Source organism: Protopterus annectens, chromosome 9.part0, assembly GCF_019279795.1.
Source record: "Protopterus annectens isolate FY-2018-M chromosome 9.part0, PAN1.0, whole genome shotgun sequence".
Lineage (NCBI taxonomy): Eukaryota > Metazoa > Chordata > Ceratodontiformes > Protopteridae > Protopterus > Protopterus annectens.
The window spans coordinates 788,850,395-788,869,415 of record NC_056743.1 but is presented as its reverse complement, the minus strand read 5'-3'; the positions used below and the strand labels follow the sequence as shown (position 1 = coordinate 788,869,415).

Here is a 19,021-nt window from a genome sequence, read left to right as displayed (position 1 = left end):
AATGGCAACAACAATTTAAATATACCATGAATTTAGGAATATCCTCTCCCACTCTATCCCACAAGATAAAGATGTCATCCAAAAATCTCACGTACAAGTGTATATTCCTAAGGAAAGGGTTAGACACCACAAATTCTTTTTCCCATCTTAACACCACTGTGTTAGAGAAGGTAGGGGCACATGCTGCCCCTATCACTATTCCTATATTTTGTTGGTAAAATTCACCTTCGAAGTAGACAAAGTTGTTCTCTAATACAATTTCAACCAATTCACTCACCACCAAAATTTCTTCTTTAGTCATGAGTTTAGCATGGTTAGAAATGCAACTATTAAAAACTAATATGTATGACCAGGACCAAGTAAATGGGTTCATCACACTATTGGAAACAGTAATCAAAAACAACTGTGTGTACTTTGAAGGCCATTATTACAGACAGGTTACAGGGGTTGCTATGGGGGCAGCTTTTGGCCCCATTTTTGCTAATTATGTCATGTCCTTTTGGGAATACGAATTAATCTTGGAAAGTACGTATAAATCTTATATTGCATATTACATGAGATTTTTGGACGATTTATTTTTAGTATGGAAATCCACAACAAGATAGACTCCTTAGGTGCACAATAAAGTTCCAGACAGTAGGACCCTTCACGAAAGTCTTTTAATCCACACAAACATAAATCGTAAAATCCAAAAACATGAAGCACATTAACGCTAAAAACATACGTTTTTGTTTGTAACACTTCCTCAGATGTGGGTTATTTGCAAAAATTAAATCCTTTTTATACTAACAGAACAGCACTGAACCACTGATGTGGTGATTAATTTTTAAAGAGAAAGTAATACCAAAAGCTATGGTATGGTAATGTATTACGTATGCATTAAAACATGCACAAAACATTACAACTTTCAACAGAACAGACTTATTTGATATTTAAAATATTAAAATCCTTGTAGATAATGCATAAAACAATGATGAAAAATATATATTCGTAAAAACGTTATGAGACATTACTTGAACATTTCTTTCTAAAAAAACAGCTTTCGCTCATTCCAGTGTTACAATGCCATCTAGTGACCATTATACTTCATTGCACACTATTAAAACAACTGAGGTATAAAAAATGTTACTTGAGACTTTTCTTTTATGTTGAATAATACATGAAACATTTTTTTAAAAAGTAAGAACTGAATAAAATCGATTAAAATTAATATTAATCATCTTCTTCTTCTTTTGGCTGCTCCCGTTAGGGGTCACCACAACAGATCAACCGTTTCCATTTCTTTCTGTCCTCTGCATCTTGCTCTGTCACACCAACCACCTGCATGTCTTCTCTCACCACATCCATAAACCTTATCTTAGGCCTCCCTCTTTTCCCATTACCTGGCAGCTTCATCCTTAGCATCTTTTTCAGAATATACTCTGCATCCCTCCTCAGCACATGTCCAAACAAACGTAATCTTGCCTCTCTGGCTTTGTCTCCAAACTTTCCAACCTGGGCTGACCCTCTAATATACTTATTCCTAATCCTGTCCATCCTCGTCACATCCAGTGCAAATCTTAACCTCTTCAACTCTGCCACGTCAAGCTCTGACTCCTGCCTTTTTGTCAATGCCACTGTCTCCAACCCATATAACATAGCTGGTCTCACTACCCTCTTGTAGACCTTCCCTTTCACTCTTACTGGTACTCGTCTATCACAAATCACTCCTGACACTCTTCGCCACCCACTCCATCCTGCCTGTACTCTCTTCTTCACCTCTCTTCCACACTCACCATTACTCTGAACCGTTGATCCCAAGTACTTAAACTCATCCACCTTCGCCACCTCTACTCCCTGCATCCTCACCATTCCTCTATCCTCCCTCTCATTCACATCCATATATTCTGTCTTAGTCCTGCTGACCTTCATTCCTCTTCTCTCTAGAGCATATGTCCACCTCTCCAGGGTCTCCTCCACCTGTTCCCTACTCTCACTACAGATCACAATGTCATCTGAAAACATCATAGTCCACAGGGACTCCTGTCTGATCTCGTCTGTCAACCTGTCCATCACCATTGCAAATAAGAAAGGGCTCAGAGCTGATCCTTGATGTAATCCCACCTCCACCTTAAACGCATCCGTCACTCCCACCACAGACCTCACCACTACCCTTGTACATATCCTGTACCGCTCTTACATACTTCTCTGACACTCCCGACTTCCTCATACAATACCACAACTCCTCTCTAGGCATCCTGTCATATGCTTTCTCTAAATCCACAGACACAATGCAACTCCTTCTGACCTTCTCTGTACTTCACCATCAACACTCTCAGAGGAAACATCGCATCTGTAGTGTTCTTTCCTGGCATGAAACCATACTGCTGATCACTAATCATCATCTCCCTTCTTAACCTAGCTTCCACTACTCTTTCCCATAACTTCATGCTGTGACTGATCAGTTTAATCCCTCTGTAGTTACTACAGCTCTGCACATCACCCTTATTCTTAAAAATCGGTACCAAAATGCTCCCTCTCCATTCCTCAGGCATCCTCTCACTTTCCAAGATTTCATTAAACACTCTAGTTAAAAACTCCACTGCCATTTCACCTAAACACCTCCATGCTTCCACAGGAATGTCATCTGGACTAACAGCCTTTCCATTCTTCATCCTCTTCATAGCTATCCTTACTTCCTCCTTGCTAATCCACTGCACTTCATGATTCACTATCCGCACATCATCCAACCTTCTCTCCCTCTCATTCTCTTCATTCATCAACCCCTCAAAGTACTCCTTCCATCTGCTCAACACACTCTCCTCACTTGTGAGTACTTTTCCCACATTATCCTTTATCACCTTTACCTGCTGTATATCTTTACTAGCTCGGTCCCTCTGTCTAGCCAATCGGTACAGGTCCTTTTCTCCCTCCTTAGTGTCCAATCTTTTATACAACTCTTCATATGCCTTATCCTTAGCCTTCGCCACCTCTCTCTTTGCCATGCACCTCATCTCCTTATACTCTTGTCTACTTTCTTCATCTCTTTGACAATCCCACTTCTTCGCCAACCTTTTTCTCTGTATACTCTCCTGTACTTCTTCATTCCACCACCAGGTCTCCTTGTCCTCCTTCCTCTTTCCAGATGTCACACCAAGCACCTTTCTAGCCATCTCTCTTACTAGCTCTGCTGTAGTTACCCAACTATTCGGTAACTCTTCACTGCCACCCAATGCCTGTCTTAACTCTTCCTTGAACATCACCTCACAATTACCCTTTTTCAATTTCCACCATTTGATCCTTGGTGCTGCCCCCACACTCATCCTCCTCTTCTTGATCACCAATGTCATCCTACAAACCACCATCCTATGCTGCCTAACTACACTAATATACATATAAACTGACTTCTTAAAATACCATAAATAAAGTTAATACCTTACAAAAAATGGCAAAATAAACTGAACAAATGCTTTACTTGATGTTAATGGAATAAAGAGAATAAAGTGAGGACAGGGATAGTATCAAATATTGACCCTATGATTAGACATATATAAAAAATGTATGTATATACATATAAAAAAATAATTAATGATATGTCCATATAAAAAAAATTTACTATTTAAGTACATTACAATATTAAAATGCATTACTAAAAAAGGGGCTTATAACTTAGCTGCCCTCAATTTTAAAGGCGGGGCTACTGATATATAATCATTTAACCCTGGATGTTTATTGGCTTGTAAGTTGACCTGCCAAAGCTCCCTAAACTCTATCCTTTCTTCCCATAGGCCTCCCCTCTAATCATTCTTTACTTTTTCCAAAACAAAAAAGTAAAAGCATGCATTTTCACAATTTTGTGCCAATCAGTCTCAGCGGAGGGATCAAAAACTTTGCCTCTTGCTAAGTTCGTAGATAGCAAGCTAAAAAAGTTGTGGTTAGGAAGAAACAACATCCTTAGAGATTCATGGGACTTTTTAAGAAGTATTAAACAAGATCAGTACAGGGAGACATTGACCTTCCTAATGGTGGATGTTGTAGATCTGTTTTCAGTAATACCACATGAAGAAGGACTGGTATTTTTGAAAGAAGTAATGTTTGAAGATAATAGCCTGACTCATGATGAAATGTACAGTAATCTTGCATTTAATTGACTTGGTTTTAAAATACAATTTTTTTATATTTTAAAAGTGAATATTTTCACCAAACCAAAGGTGTGGCTATGGGTGCAGCATGTGCCCCAACATATGCAAATCTTATTTTAGCAAAATGGGAAGAAAAGCTGATTTTAAATTCAATATACAGCCAGAAATGGCTTTTATATAAAAGATTTCTGGATGACATATGTATTTTTTGGATTGCATCCAGTGAAGAAATTACTGAATTTATAGGTTTTCTGAATAACAGCACAGAGTTTCTGAAATTTACATATAAAGCTGATAAGGAAAAGTTACTATACCTGGACACAGACATATATAAAAAAGAATGTAAACTGTGTTCCAGAGTATATAAGGAAGGCAACCTATTCAAATTCATACCTATGTTACACTAGTGCGCACCCTACACACCAAAAGCAGAATTTATTCAGAGGCCAGTATATAAGGTCTTCAAGAATGACCTCTTGAGGAATAAGATTTTATAGAAGAAATGAAAATTCTTAATCAAATGTTTGTGGCAAAAAAATATCCGGTGTGTCTTTTGTAACATATAGAAAAAGATGTTTTACAAGGGAGAACAGGGAAATTTAAACCGATTTTAGGCAAAAATGAGGAAATAATAGGAAAAAATAAGCAGGATGAAAATTTTAATAGGGCTTTGGTGTTGGAATTTAATGCAACTTCAATTATGGTGAGAAATACATTGGAAAAAGAATGGAAAAGGTTCACTTATACTACTGATTTGGACAAAATTAGTAAGGAAAGGTTAAGAGTGGTATACAAGAACTCTTATAATTTGAAGAATTTGTTAGAACATAATACTACAAATAGCCCCAGTAACAAAAGAAAAAAATGGAACATACAAATGAGGGCACTGTTCTCAGTGTGCTTACATTGTTAACAATGAGTCCATATATTTAGAAAGTAGAAATACAACATTAGTGGGGAATAAGAAGTTATCTACCTACCATAACGTTCCATGTAAGTTGTCTTCTTCTCGCCTTCTTTCTTGCTGGATGGGTTCGGAGCCGATCCTCGGCTCCGACTCGGCCAATACTAAAGCTCGAGAGCTAATTCCACCGGCTCGAGGCTCCCCCATATCCCATAATGCTAGGCAGTAACTCCTCAGATCTCATTTGAAGCTAGGCCAAGCAAGAAAAAAGCTCCATAACATGGAGAAGGGTAACCCACCTCTATAGGGCTGACTGTGAGGTGACATAAACCTAACGGAGGAAATATAGAGGTGGTAAGGAGTGGGAGAAAGGATTAGAAAAGGTCACAAAACAATCTCCTCTAGGTCTGTCCAGGCTAGGGGGAAGGAGGGTGGGACGCAAGAAAGAAGGCAAGAAGAAGACAACTAACATGGAACGTTATGGTAGGTACATAACTTCTTAATGTTAAGTTGTCTATCTCACCTTCATTCTTGCTGGATGGGACAGCGTCCCTAGCCCCTTGTACCGGGTGGCCTATCGGAACAGACTCTTGAGAACAGTGGAACCAAAGTTGGCACGGTCTCTGGAGGCTATGTCCAACTTGTAATGAGAAATTAATGTATGAGGTGAAGCCCAAGTAGCTGCTGAGCAAATAGAATCAATAGGAAGCCTATCTTGAAAAGCTATGGATGTGGCCAAGGCCCGTGTAGAGTGAGCTCTAGGCTTCGAGGGCAATTGTTGGTGTCTGATCTCATAAATAAAGGTAATCGTAGAAGTAAGCCATCTCGAAAGTGACACTTTAGAGACTGGAAGACCCATCTTGCCTTCCACATATGAAACAAACAGTCGGTCTGTTTTTCTAAACTGTTTAGTCCTGTCTAAATAATACCTTAGTTGGCGATGAACATCTAAAGAGTGCAATTTTTGTTCTGACCTGTTGCCATAATCGGGGAAAAAAACTGGAAGATCAATAGTTTGATTCAGATTTGCTTGAGAGGCCACTTTGGGCAAAAAGGATGGATTGGTACGCAAGGATACTCTATCTTTGTGAAAAATTAGATACGGAGGACGACGGCATAGAGCATGAAGCTCCGAAACCCTTTTTGCCGAAGGATGGCTATTAGAAAAAGCGTTTTCCAAGACAACAACTTCATAGAACATGAAGCTGCAGGTTCAAAGGGAGGTAGAATCAAAGATGTTAGAACCAAGTTCAGATCCCATGGAGGAGGTGGATCCTTGACAGGGGGCTTAAGAAGAAAAACTCCTTTCAAAAAGGCTTTACAGAGTTTGTGGGACATAATAGTAGACTCTGACACTCCCACATGAAAATTAGATATAGCCGCCAATTGAACCCTGATAGTAGAAGGAGAAGAGCCCGCTTGGAAAAGCTCAGCTAGGAAATCAAGAATGGACTGAATAGGTGCAGTAAAGGGGTCTATTTCCCTGGACACTGCCCATAAAGAGAAACGTTTCCATTTGCTGCTATAAATCTTCTGGGTAGAAGACTTATGAGAAGCTATCAAAATATCTCTAACTGAGTGAGATATTAAGGGAAGCCTGGCTAAGGTTGGAATTGGAGGAACCACGCTGTGAGGTTCAAGGAGGGAAGGGATTGGTGCAGTTGACCCGATTGATGGATCAAGAGATCTGGAACTGGGTCCAGATGCCATGGTTGCGCCAAAAGGTAACGATGAAGAAAAGGAAACCAAACTTGTTGAGGCCAATAAGGGGCAATGAGGATCATTAAGGCCTTCAGAGCAATGGCTTTCCGAATCAGCTGAGGTATCAGTGGGAAGGGGGGAAAGGCATACAGAAGTCCCGGAGGCCAATCGTGAGCTAGAGCGTCTCTGATGGGATGACCTGGTAGGGGAAAGAGAGTGAAAAAATCGGCACACTTGCTGTTTTGGGGAGTGGCAAAAAGATCGCAGTAAGGTTGGCCCCAAGTTCGAAAAACTTCTTCCAACACTGATTTCTTCAGAGACCACTTGTGAGGCATGAGGATTGCTCTGCTCAGTCTGTCTGCTATCACATTGGACTTGCCGGGAATGTGCGTTGCTATCAGGAAGCGCTGAGAAGAGATCGCCCATTGCCACAGTCTGAGTGCTTCTCGACATAAGGGGTAAGATTTGGTTCCGCCTTGCTTGTTGATGTACCACACTACGGACATATTGTCCATCTGAATTGCTATAGTTCCCTTGGGAAGAGAGTCTTGAAGGGCTTGCAATGCTAGAAGCACTGCTCTCATCTCTAGAACATTTATGTGCAAGTGGCACTCGATCAGCTGCCACGTGCCCTGGACTGTCCTGCCCTGGTAATGCCCCCCCCACCCGATCAGGGAGGCGTCCGTTGTCAGAGTTGCAGCCGGGGGCGGGGGAATGAAGGGTCTCCCTAGAAGAAGTTGGGGAGATGTGACCCACCAGAGAAGATGATTCCTGCATGAATGAGTTATGCTGATAGTGTGGGACATTGGTAGAAGTTGAAAGGACCACTGAGTGAACAGCATCCACTGAAGAATCCTCATGTAAAAGCGGGCTAAGGGGAGGAGAGGAATAGCTGCCGCCATAATCCCTAGGACTTTCAACACCAGTCTGACTTTGACCTTGTTTTGTCGTAAGAGAAGAGAGACCTGCTTGTGAATGTCTGCTACTCTTTGTTCTGTGAGTCTGGCTGACAGACTGACTGTGTCTAATCTTGCGCCTATAAAGGTAATAGACTGACAAGGCGACAAGACAGACTTTTCGTAATTTACAGAGATGCCTAGAGTCTGACAGGTTCGTAAAGTGTAGTCTCTGGCTAAGAGAAGTAGATGCCTGGTGGTGGCAGTCAGGAGCCAGTCATCTAAATACGGAAACACCTGGAATCCCTGGCCCCTCAAATGAGCGGCGACCACTGCCATGCATTTGGTGAACACTCGGGGGGCTGTAGTGAGACCAAAGGGCAGGGCCCTGAACTGAAAATGACTGGCCCCTAGCCTGAAGTGGAGAAATCTCCTGGATCGTCTGTTCATTTTGATGTGATAGTACGCATCCTGGAGATCTATGGAGCACATCCAGTTGTCCTGGCCCAGAAAGGGCAGGATGGACTGCAGCGTGACCATCCAAACTTTTGTTTTCTTGATAAACATGTTCAAGTTGCTGAGATCCAAAATGGGTCTCCAGTCCCCTGTTTTCTTTGGAACCAAAAAGAATTTGGAGTAAATTCCGGATCCTCATTGGTCTGCTGGAACTGGTTGAATGGCTCTTTTTGCTAGCAGCTTTGAAATCTCTAGTGCTGCTTGCTCCCTTTGACTGGGTGGAACGTCTGGAAGGGATTTTCCGGACTGTTTTGGGATGCGAATGAAAGGGATTCTGTAGCCTTCGGATATGATAGACTGTACCCACTTGTCTTGAGTAAGGGAAAGCCAGGCTTTTGGGTACAGAGATAATCTTCCCCCGACTGCCTCTGAAGGTGGACAGTCGGGCAACCCCTCAGGGGTGCTGAAAGGGTTTGTCAGAGAAGGTTTCTCAACTACCCTGATTCTGCGGGCCCCCTCTGCCTCTAGGACGGCGTCTATTATTATTGTTCCCCCCTCTGCCTCTAGAGGGGAAACGACTCTGTGCGTCCGGTAAGACTCCCTGTGGTTGTTTGCGGAACCACATCTTCCCCCCCTTCTGACCTTTGAGGTAAGGCCTGGAAGGGGTAGAAAAATGGACTCCGACGGCAGAAAGAGTCTTACCTTCTACCTCGCACCTTGTCAGAGTATCCTTCACTTGTGGACCAAAGAGAGATGATCCGTCAAAAGGGGAGTTAGTGAAGGACGCCTTGAAAGCGTCCACAAAGCTACATAGCCGCATCCAGGCATGGCGGCGTAAAGCCACCCCTGAACCTGTGGCTCTGCTCGCTCCATCAGCCACGTACGAAATCGGGCGCATGGAGGAGTTAACTACTGAATTAAGGGTAGCCAGCTGGGAGTTCATCCTATCTTGAAAACCCACAGCTGATGGGTCCTTCAACACTTCACTCATATCCTTGAGCAAGTCCCTCTGGAGACGAGTGAAATGACACAGGTAATTCAGCGAACGCATGGGGAAAGTCGCTGATGAAAACATCCGCTTACTGTACCTGTCCATGGTCCTAGATTCCTTATTAGGAGGATGAACAGGTACCGAAGGATCCGCTAATTCCTTCTTGGCAGCAGCCACCACCATGGCATCCACAGAGACACATTTGGACAAAAACTCCTTGTCTTTGGGGGCAGTGATAAATTTGTCCGGCCTCCTAGGGGTGGGTTCCACAGAGTCAGGAGCCGTCCAAGCCTTCCTCGTCACCACTTCCATGAGTGGGTCAAAGGGAGGGGACACCCAGGAGGTGGAAGGTCGAGAACCAAACACCTCAAGGTACACTGATTCGTCCTCTGAAGGGTTAAGGGCTGGCCAATTTCTCCTCTGCTTCAGGATTTCTAGTATGTCTGCAAAGGAGACGTCTTCAGAGGGGGAACGAGGGGAACCCTCAGAATCTTCCAAATCAGTGTCAGAGGTGACAGACTCAGGTGAGTCAATGTGCTTCCTCTTGCACTGTCTCTTCCTAGGTGGTTCTTCTGCAAGATCAGGAGAGGCCTCGGAAGAGGAGGAAATTCCCACTGGGGATACTTGAGGCGCAGATTCTCTACGGTCCGAAGCAAGGGGGTGAGAAGAAATCACCGCAGGCACTGTAGAGGGAGGAGCTGATGGAGCAGACTGTGGAGTAGAACCAGGTTCTAACACGCTCCGCATGACCTCAAAGGCACCCCTATCAGGCAGGGCCAGAGGTCTCCGCTCCGAAGAGCCGAAAACCTCCCCCGGCACTGACAAGGATGGCTCTGAAGCTGATGTCGGAGCCGAACTAACCAGCGCCGAAGCACCGAGAGGGAGAGCGGGGTCGGACAAGGGTCCGATGCCACTCGCCCCCTCGGAGCCGACGAGGGAAGTCCGGCGCCGAGATCCCTCCAAGGAGGAGATCGAAGCAGACGACGGTGCCGAAAAGAAAGGTATAGGTTCCGACGCTCCCACAGTCTCGGCTCCGAGCAGCACCGGCTCCGAACTCAATAGAGTCGGAGGAGGAATGTCTAGTGGAACAGGGGTAGCCATCGACTGTTGAGTCGGGCTGTGTAACATCTGGGCCAGTGCCTCGGACTTAAGAAGTCTACTCACCACACTCTACAAATCATGGTCCGAAAGTCTGGAGGACCTAGAGGAGTGTGACCTATGGCTCCATTCAGACAAGAGCGGTGAGGCTGGAGCCGAATGAACGGAGCCGATAGAAGGAGACCTGGACCTCTTCTAGTAGTCGGTTCTGACAAGAGTATCGGAACCGACTTAGACTTATCTGTCTCGGCTCCAGCCGGAGCCGAGGACACAGTGTGTGTAGTAGGTCTAGAATCATCGGCTCCGGCCGGAGCCGATGGTTGAACCGATTGAACGGTCTTCGAACCTCCGGAGGACGGCTCAGACACTGGAGCCGACTGCCTGGAGGACTTAGAAGGTTTCCCCGACATAGACTGTGTGGGGGGACCCTCAGGCTTCAACAAGCCTCTTAAGATTAATTTATTTTTACGTTCCTGCAGGACTCTAGGGCTGAAACCGTGACAGACAGCACAAGAGTCCTGCAGGTGTAAAGGTCCCAGGCAATACACACAAGAAGTGTGACCATCTGTCAGAGACATCTTCTGACAGCACGAGTCACACTACTTAAAGCCTGAGACCTTCGATTCTTTAGACATATCTAAAGATATATAAGTAGTGCAATCACTCACACACAAACACACAGATTACACTAAAATTAAAATTAAATTAACTAAATTTAACAAAAAATTCCCTAGAAAAAACACACTCACTCCAACTACTAGGAGGGGTGGGAAGGGGCCTAAGGCCTAAGGGAAGAACCCTTGGAAAATCTTTTAGAAAAGGGGGAGTAATTTGTAAGGAAGTGGTAAAAAACTAAGTAATTAAGTAATAACTACTGAAAAATTAACTTAAAGGGGTCTAACTTTGGTAAAACTTTTATAAAAGTAACTAACCTGCAGAGCCGGTTGGAAAGAGCACCTCGTCAGCTAAGCGGCAAACAAGATCTGAGGAGTTACCGCCTAGCATTGTGGGATATGGGGGAGCCTCGAGCCGGTGGAATTAGCTATCGAGCTTTAGTATTGGCCGAGTCAGAGCTGAGGATCAGCTCCGAACCCATCCAGCAAGAATGAAGGCGAGATAGACAACTTAACATGGAATATTACAATTGTGATGATTTTGGCTTGTTGTATTTAGCTAAGTGTAAAGCCTGCCAGTTTTCTACGTAGGAAAAACAGAAAGTAAGTTTAAAAGAAAAATCTACGAACACATATATGATATACAAAGTAAAAAAGAAACCAACGCTCTATATAGGCACACTCAAAACTGTGAAAATGCATTATTTTACTTTTTTGTTTTGGAAAAAGTAAAGAATGATGAGAGGGGAGGCCAATGGGAAGAAAGGATAGAGTATAGGGAGCTTTGGTGGCAGGTCAACTTACAAGCCAATAAACATCCAGGGTTAAATTATCATATATCAAATAGCCCCACTTTTAAAATTGAGGGCAGCTAAGTTATAAGCCCCTTTTTAATAATGCATTTTAATATTGTAATATTGTATTTTAAATAGTACAATTTTTTATATGGACATATCATTAATTAATTAATTTTTTATATGTATATACATACATTTTTTTATATATGTCTAATCATAGGGACAATATTTGATACTGTCCCTGTCCTCACTTTATTTTCTTTATTCCATTAACATCAAGTAAAGAATTTGCTCAATTTATTTTAACATTTTTTGTAAGATATTAACTTCATTTATGGTATTTTAAGAAATCAATTTATATTTATATTAATATTAATTTTAATCAATTGTATTCAGTTCTTACTTTTTAGAAAAATGTTTCATGTATTATTCAACATAAAAGAAAAGTCTCAAGTAACATTGTTTTATATATATATATATATATATATATATATATATATATATATATATATATATATATAGCTATATGTTGTTTTAATAGGGTGCAATGAAGTATACTGGTCACTAGATGGCTTTCTAACACACTGGAATGAGCAAAAGCTGTTTTTTAGAATTAAATGTTCACAAGTAATGTCTAACAATGTTTTTACGAATATCTATTTTTCATCATTGATTTATGCATTATCTACAAGGATTTTAATATTTTAAATATCAAATAAGTATGTTCTGTTGAAAGTTGTAATGGTTTTTGCACGTTTTAATACATACGTAATACATTACCATACCATAGCTTTTGGTATTACGATCTCTTTAAAAATTAATCAACACGTCAATGGTTCATTGTTGTTCTATTAGTATAAAAAGGATTTAATTTTTGCAAATAACCCACATCTGAGGAAGTGTTACAAACGAAAACGTATGTTTTTAGTGTTAATGTGCTTCGTGTTTTTGGATTTTACAATTTATGTTTGTGTGGATTAAAAGACTTCCATGAAGGGTCCTACTGTCTGGAACTTTATTGTGCACCTAAGGAGTCTATCTTGTTGTGGATTATTGTGTTTTCTTGGATTCTTTTGGCATTTTTTGGTTTTAGTATGGAAAGGTACTGAAGAACAATTAGTGGAATTTTTGGCTTACATTAATAAGACAGCTGATTTTTTTAAATTTGCTTATGTGCCTAGTCAAGACAGAATCACTTATTTGGATGTGGATTTGAAAATTGACGATTACAATAATAAGTTATCTGGAATATACAGAAAACCCACTTTCTCAAACTCCTATTTGGACTTTGACAGTGGGCATCCGTTTCATAAAAAAAAAGTCAATTGTCAAAGGTCAATTTGCACGTGCTGCCAAAATGGTTAGCAATGACAAAGAATTTATTGATGAAATACAGTTCATTTTACGACAGTTTGTAAAAAGAGATTACTAGGAGGTTTTGTTGAACTTAATAAAGGATGAGGTGGTCAAGAAACATACTGATGGGGTACATAGGCCCATTTTAGATGGTAATACACATCAAATTATTATTTCCCAAGGTACAAGTAACAATCAGGAAAAAGAAGATAAAGGATTGAGTTTCATCACCACATTCAACAAGGACTCCAGTAGGGTGACACAAGTTATTAAGAAAAACTGGGAGATCTTACACATTGATCGAAATATGCCTAGTATGGTAGGCATAGTACCAAGATTTGTGTATAGAAGAGATAGGTCCTTCAAAAATATATTGGAAGTGTGTAATACATTTGAGGAGGGTACAACCAATAGGAAATTTCAAGTGTGGAATGTGTGTTTATTGTCCTTATATTCATGTAACAAGGGATAGATTCAATTTAAACTATTTATATTATTTATTTTACATTTGTTAACTGGGAAATTCTGACTGGACCAGGTCCATTTTCAGCAGAGGCCCGGGGAGAAAAGCTCCGGCATCAAGTTATACAAATACAGTACATCCAGCATAATACACAAAACAGGTTACATCATGTATGCTGAGCATAGTAATATAACAAGAAATTAATAAAACACTCCAGGTAAAAGAAGATATAGAACATAGGTAAAAAGACAATGCCAATGATACAATGGTGAGAGAAGAAAATATATCAAGTAAGATTCTACAGTTAAAAGTACCCTTTCAGATGACCAAGCCTACAGGGGATCAGAGATCCAGCATGTGATCAGAGAGGAGTTTGGGAAGTTAATAGCAGTGTGGGTAGGGTTATGTGCTACAAAGGCATAACCAGGTACTAAGAAGATGCAATTTGAGGGAATTTTTGAATATGGATGTTGAGGGGGCAGTGGACACAGATAGGGGAAGAGTTTTCCAATTTCTGGCAACGGTGTGGGAGTAGAGCGCTTTCCCTGCTTTATTGTTAGCCTTGGTGATGGAAAGGAGAGATTTTTCACTAGATCTTAGGTACCAGTTTGCAATACAGACAGTAAGTAGGATGGATAATGAGGGGGTTTTTTTCAGGATATTTGAGAATATTGTAGGCTGTGCCCAGCTGGTGATAGTCAAGCAGCTGTAGTAGCTCAAGCCATTTTAGTTCTTTTAGTGCGGTACAGTGATGTGTTCTATAGGTCGAGTTAGTAGCAAACTTTGTTATTTTACTGTAGCATGATGCTAGTTTGTCTAGGTCACATGATCTGATTTGGGTAAAGACTGGTGCTGTGTATAATAGAGTTGAAAGGAGGTGGCTTTGTGCAAGAGTGACTCTTGCTTTTTTGTGAGAGAAAGAACTAGTGCCTGTATAGGGAGCCTAGCTTTTTGTGTACTAGTTTTATGGTATATGAGATGTGAACATCAAAGTGTAGATTATTGTCTACTTCAATGCCCAGAAGTTTGGTGTGGTTAAAAGGGGAGATGGTGGTGCTGTCCTTAGATGTTATGGTAAAAGAGAGGGTTTTTTTTATCTATTAGGGGTAAATAGTAGCAGTTTTGTCTTTTGGGGATTTAGAATTAGTTGGATACCTGATATCCATTTTTCTACTGAGTTAAAGGTATCTTGAGTGAAGTATGTAGGGTGGGTGGAGATGACGCGGAGCAGATCAGGGTTGAATCATCCGCATATTGTATGAGTGTGGCATGTTGTGTAGAACTATTGAGGCTATTTGTGAAAATAGAGAACAATAGTGGGCCCAGTATAGAGCCCTGTGGGACTCTTATGGTGGTTGGAAGTTGTGTAGACAGAGTTCCTTTCCACTGGACTCTTTGTTGCCTGTCAGATAGGTAGCTTCTGAACCAGGCTATAGTAGAGGAGGTGAAAGATAATGATGTTAGCGAGTCTAGTAGAATGGAGTGGGAGACCATATCAAATGCTTTTGAGAGGTCTAGGAAAATGGCTGATACATATTTGTTATCATTCCTATGAAGGTTTATATGATTAGTGAAGGATAGAAGGGCTGTGGTAGTGCTGTGATGTGGACGGAAACCGTCTTGTGTGGTAGATAGTAGATTGTGTGTGTTAAGAAATGTCATCACTTGCAAGTGAATGCATTTCTCAAGAATTTTGGATAGGGGGCAAAGGATGGCAACAGATCAGTAGTTGGAGAATTCGTAGGAGTTACCTCCTTTATGGAGAGGAATGATGTGAGATACTTTCCAGAGTTTGGGTATGTAGGATTCTAGTATGGAGCGGTTGACTAGGATGGAGACAGGATAGGATAGGGAGTCACTAGCCATTTTTAGGTATGCAGCAGGTATGTTATCAGCTGCCAATGTGGTTTGGCTTTAGTTTTAGGAGAAGTTTTTTGATAGTTGAGGTGGGCACTGGTGATAGGCTGAAAGAGCAGGTGACGTGGGATAGGATGGGTTGTGATTGAGGTAGAAGCTATGTCTAGGGTATTGTTAGTAGAGCTGGGTGCTGGAGTAGAGGTTTTGCCTGGCTTTAGTAGGGAGTTAATGACATGCCAGAATTTTTGTGAATTATTTGAATATTTCCTTTGGGCACTAAGAAAATAAATAGTTTTGTTTATTTTGGATTCAGCCTTGGCCTTGTTTCTAAGCTGCTGACAGTATTGCCTGGAGCTAGAGGTTTTGTCAGTTTTCCAGATTTTCCAGGCTTTATCTCTGGTGTCCCTATTTAGCCAGGATGCATAGTTGGCTTTAACTCTGATCTTTCTGCTGGGAGGTAGACTGTTAAGGATGTTAGAGAAGGTAGTACTGAAGCATTCTACTGCCTGGTCTAACCCAAGTGTCCGTAGTGGTTCCCAGTTGCAGTGGCTTAGGACAGTATTTAGGTATTGTGGGGTAAGGTTACTGCCATCTCGTACGAGTTTGTAGACTACTAGTATGGGGTGATTGGAGAATTTATGGAGTAGGAAGGTGGGGAGATGATCACTTAGGTCATCTGGGAGACAGCCTACTGTATAGCTTTGTTTGGGATAGTTGGTTAGTGTCCAATCCAGTATGGATTCTTTCATTGTTTTCTTATCTATTCTAGTGGGTTCTTCAATTAGTTGAGAGAACCCATATAGATTGATATGTGTAGAGGGGCTGCTGGAGTTATAGGCTGCCCAGTCAGTGTTAAGGTCTCCTAGTAGGATAGTTTCCTGAGGTAGATTGTCCTTTGTCCAGTGTAGGATGTCTTCTATTATGAGTGAGTTTTTGCCTGGAGGTATGTAGCAGCATATTATACTGATCTTCTTGGTGTTTCTTATGGATAGGACAGAAAATAGGACTTCAGCATTTTGAAAAGTGGGTTGTGTGGTGTGTAGGAGCTGGAAGTTAAGGGTGTTTTTAAAGAGAATGGCTGCTACTCCTCCTTTCTTGTTAGTTCTATCAGATCTAAGTGTATTATACCCTGGGAGGAGACTGTCTTCATCTTGGATACTGGGTTTAAGCCAGGTTTCTGTAATGGCGGGTATATCAGGGTTGTAGTGGGCTATGAATGCATGTAGGTCTGTTAGCTTGTTGGTAATACTTCTTATGCAGAGATTTAGGATCAGCAGGTCAGATGTTTGTCTAGCTGAGAGAGGACCTGGATTTGGGTGACTGCCACCAGAGGTTAGCAGAGTTTGTATGAGTGTCAGTATGTGTTTTTTAATATTAATTGTTTGTGAGCTTGGTCTATGTGCGTCTTTCTTAGTGTGGTGAGATGGTGTCATTTTTGTTAGTGAGTAATATGTAGTTGTAAGATTTATGATTGTGGGACAGATGTAGAAGTGTGAGTGGGTTTGAGAGGGTGGGCTAGTGTGGGTAGTGTGATAGGAGAAGTGCAGTGGTAGGTCTGTTGGCAAGGAAGTTAAGAAGTTTAGCGATAGTAGAGCTAGTGATACGGATGTGAGTGTGGGTAACATGATACTACTTTGAGTGAGTAGTACAACTAGGATTCCTGGTTGGTTGTGTGTGAGGGTGGAAGTATGTTGTCTCAAAATCTGTTGTTGGCAGTGGGATGTAATTGGATTGGAGGGTGGGGGGAGGTAGGCTGAGTGGGTTGGGCTAGTTGTTAGGGAATTAGGGGTTGGACTACTGGTCAGGTGATTAGGGGTTAGAATAAAGGTAGAAGTAGTGGGGGCTGGTGAGAATTGGGGGCAGGGAGGGGAGCGAAGCAAGCCCGAGCACATCGAGGGCGAACGGAGTGGGCTAACACTTATTCCAAGTGTTACTTTAGGCTTTGGTAAGTATGTAGTGTTAGCTTAAATGGTTATATGTTAAACTGAATTTTAAACTGAAGTTTTAACTGCATTTTAAACTGTATGTTTGCACTACGTTATAAACTATGTTATGGGCACAGAGTATAATTTTCTGACATTCTTAAAAGGATATAAAATTAAAGCTGGGGTTAGTTACAGATGAAACAGGAGAGGAAATGAAATGCTATTTTATAGATTTGAGTATTTCTCAAAAGAAAAAAGACTTTCGTTTGGGGGGGGAGACACTAACTGGAGAGAATTATACAGCTGTTTCCTCCTGGTGATGTACTCATCAGTACAGTGTTTTGATTAAGGAACTATAGAGCAGAATGTACTAATACACTCACTAACATTCGTTTAAGTTAATGCAGGTAAGGTATTTTACTGTCTAGACACTTGGAAGTTAAGCACCTACATTAGTGTTTAGTCTCTTTAGTTGCAGGACAAGTGTTTGTGGGTACCCAGTGCTCAAGAGAGAAGTTTGAAATTTCCACTGCTTGATATGGGGGGCAGAGACCTGCTTGACCTGATGGGTAGTTTAGATTACTGAAAGAAAAATACAAGAAAAATGTAAGAGAGCATTAGGTTAAGGCAGCACATACTGTGTGACCAGTCAGATTGGACTTGGTTTAGCAATAGTCAATAACAAAAATATCAGGTAATGGTTATTCCTGCTTCAGCACCTGATAACATAAAAACTTTTCTTATGGCAACATGCAAAAATAAAATGTAAATAAGATATAAAGCAGTTCTCTACTAAATTAGCCACAGTGGTGCAGCGGTAGCATTATTGCCTCACAGCAGGGGGTACTCCTGTTCGGTTTTCGGCTGGAGTGCCTTCTGTGTGGAGTCTGCATGTCCTCCCAGCGGTCGAGTGGCGTTCGAAAGACATGTGTGAATGGGCGTGCCTTCGCTGAAGGTTGGACGTTGGGCTGGCAACTCGGCACCATAAAAATCTACTGCCACTTATTAGCGGACCAGAGTTCCACTGTGGTGACCCCTAACCGGGAAAAGCCGAAAAGACAAACAAAACACTTTCAATGCAGTTAGACAGGGCAGTTAAATGCAACACGTGAAGTAGCCCTTCTGGCTCTATAACAGTAAACAAGGGAAAACAGAACATATCTAGGTGCATATGTGACAGCAGTTCATCAAGCAGAACTATCTAAAGGCATCATGCAGTGTTAAAAAATAACAGAAACAGACAGTATAAGCTGTTGTACTAAAGAATTATGTATTAAACCACAATGTACAGCATACCTTGAATGTAAAAACGTACAGGAGGATGATTACACACCAGGGGAGACAAACAGCTGCTGTGGGATTTGAAACAAAAAAAAACAAAATGGCACCCTGGGTTTAAATTACCTCAGGCTATCCAATACAGAACAAGAGCTGGAGGAGGGAGGGGTACAGGGAAGGAGAAGGCTAGCCAATGGTTAAATGAACTCTGCAGACACTTACTGTGAAGTGCAAGATGAATATAAACCACTCAGAAAAGGTATGCTGCTTTGCACAGTCATTCTACTTTATACTGTAAAATCAAGGCAAGTGTAGACATCTAATTTTACTATGACATTCTTAAAAGGATATAAAATTAAAGCTGGGGTTAGTTACAGATGAAACAGGAGAGGAAATGGGAGATATATATACATTAAGGGCCACTGTGAGTGAGTGAGTGAGTGAGTGAGTGAGTGAGTGAGTGAGTGAGTGAGTGAGTGAGTGAGTGAGTGAGTGAGTGAGTGAGTGTGTATGTATATATATATATATATATATATCTCATCAACAGCTCTTCGGGTCTCTACT

General features: G+C 41.5%; 1 protein-coding gene across 2 annotated transcripts in view; it reads right to left on the bottom strand.

Annotated features, from left to right (window-relative positions):
- Nucleotides 1-19,021, bottom strand: part of LOC122811530 (nitric oxide synthase interacting protein) — a 344,453-nt gene that overhangs the window by 166,327 nt on the left and 159,105 nt on the right. The gene's annotated exons all lie outside the window — the stretch shown is intronic.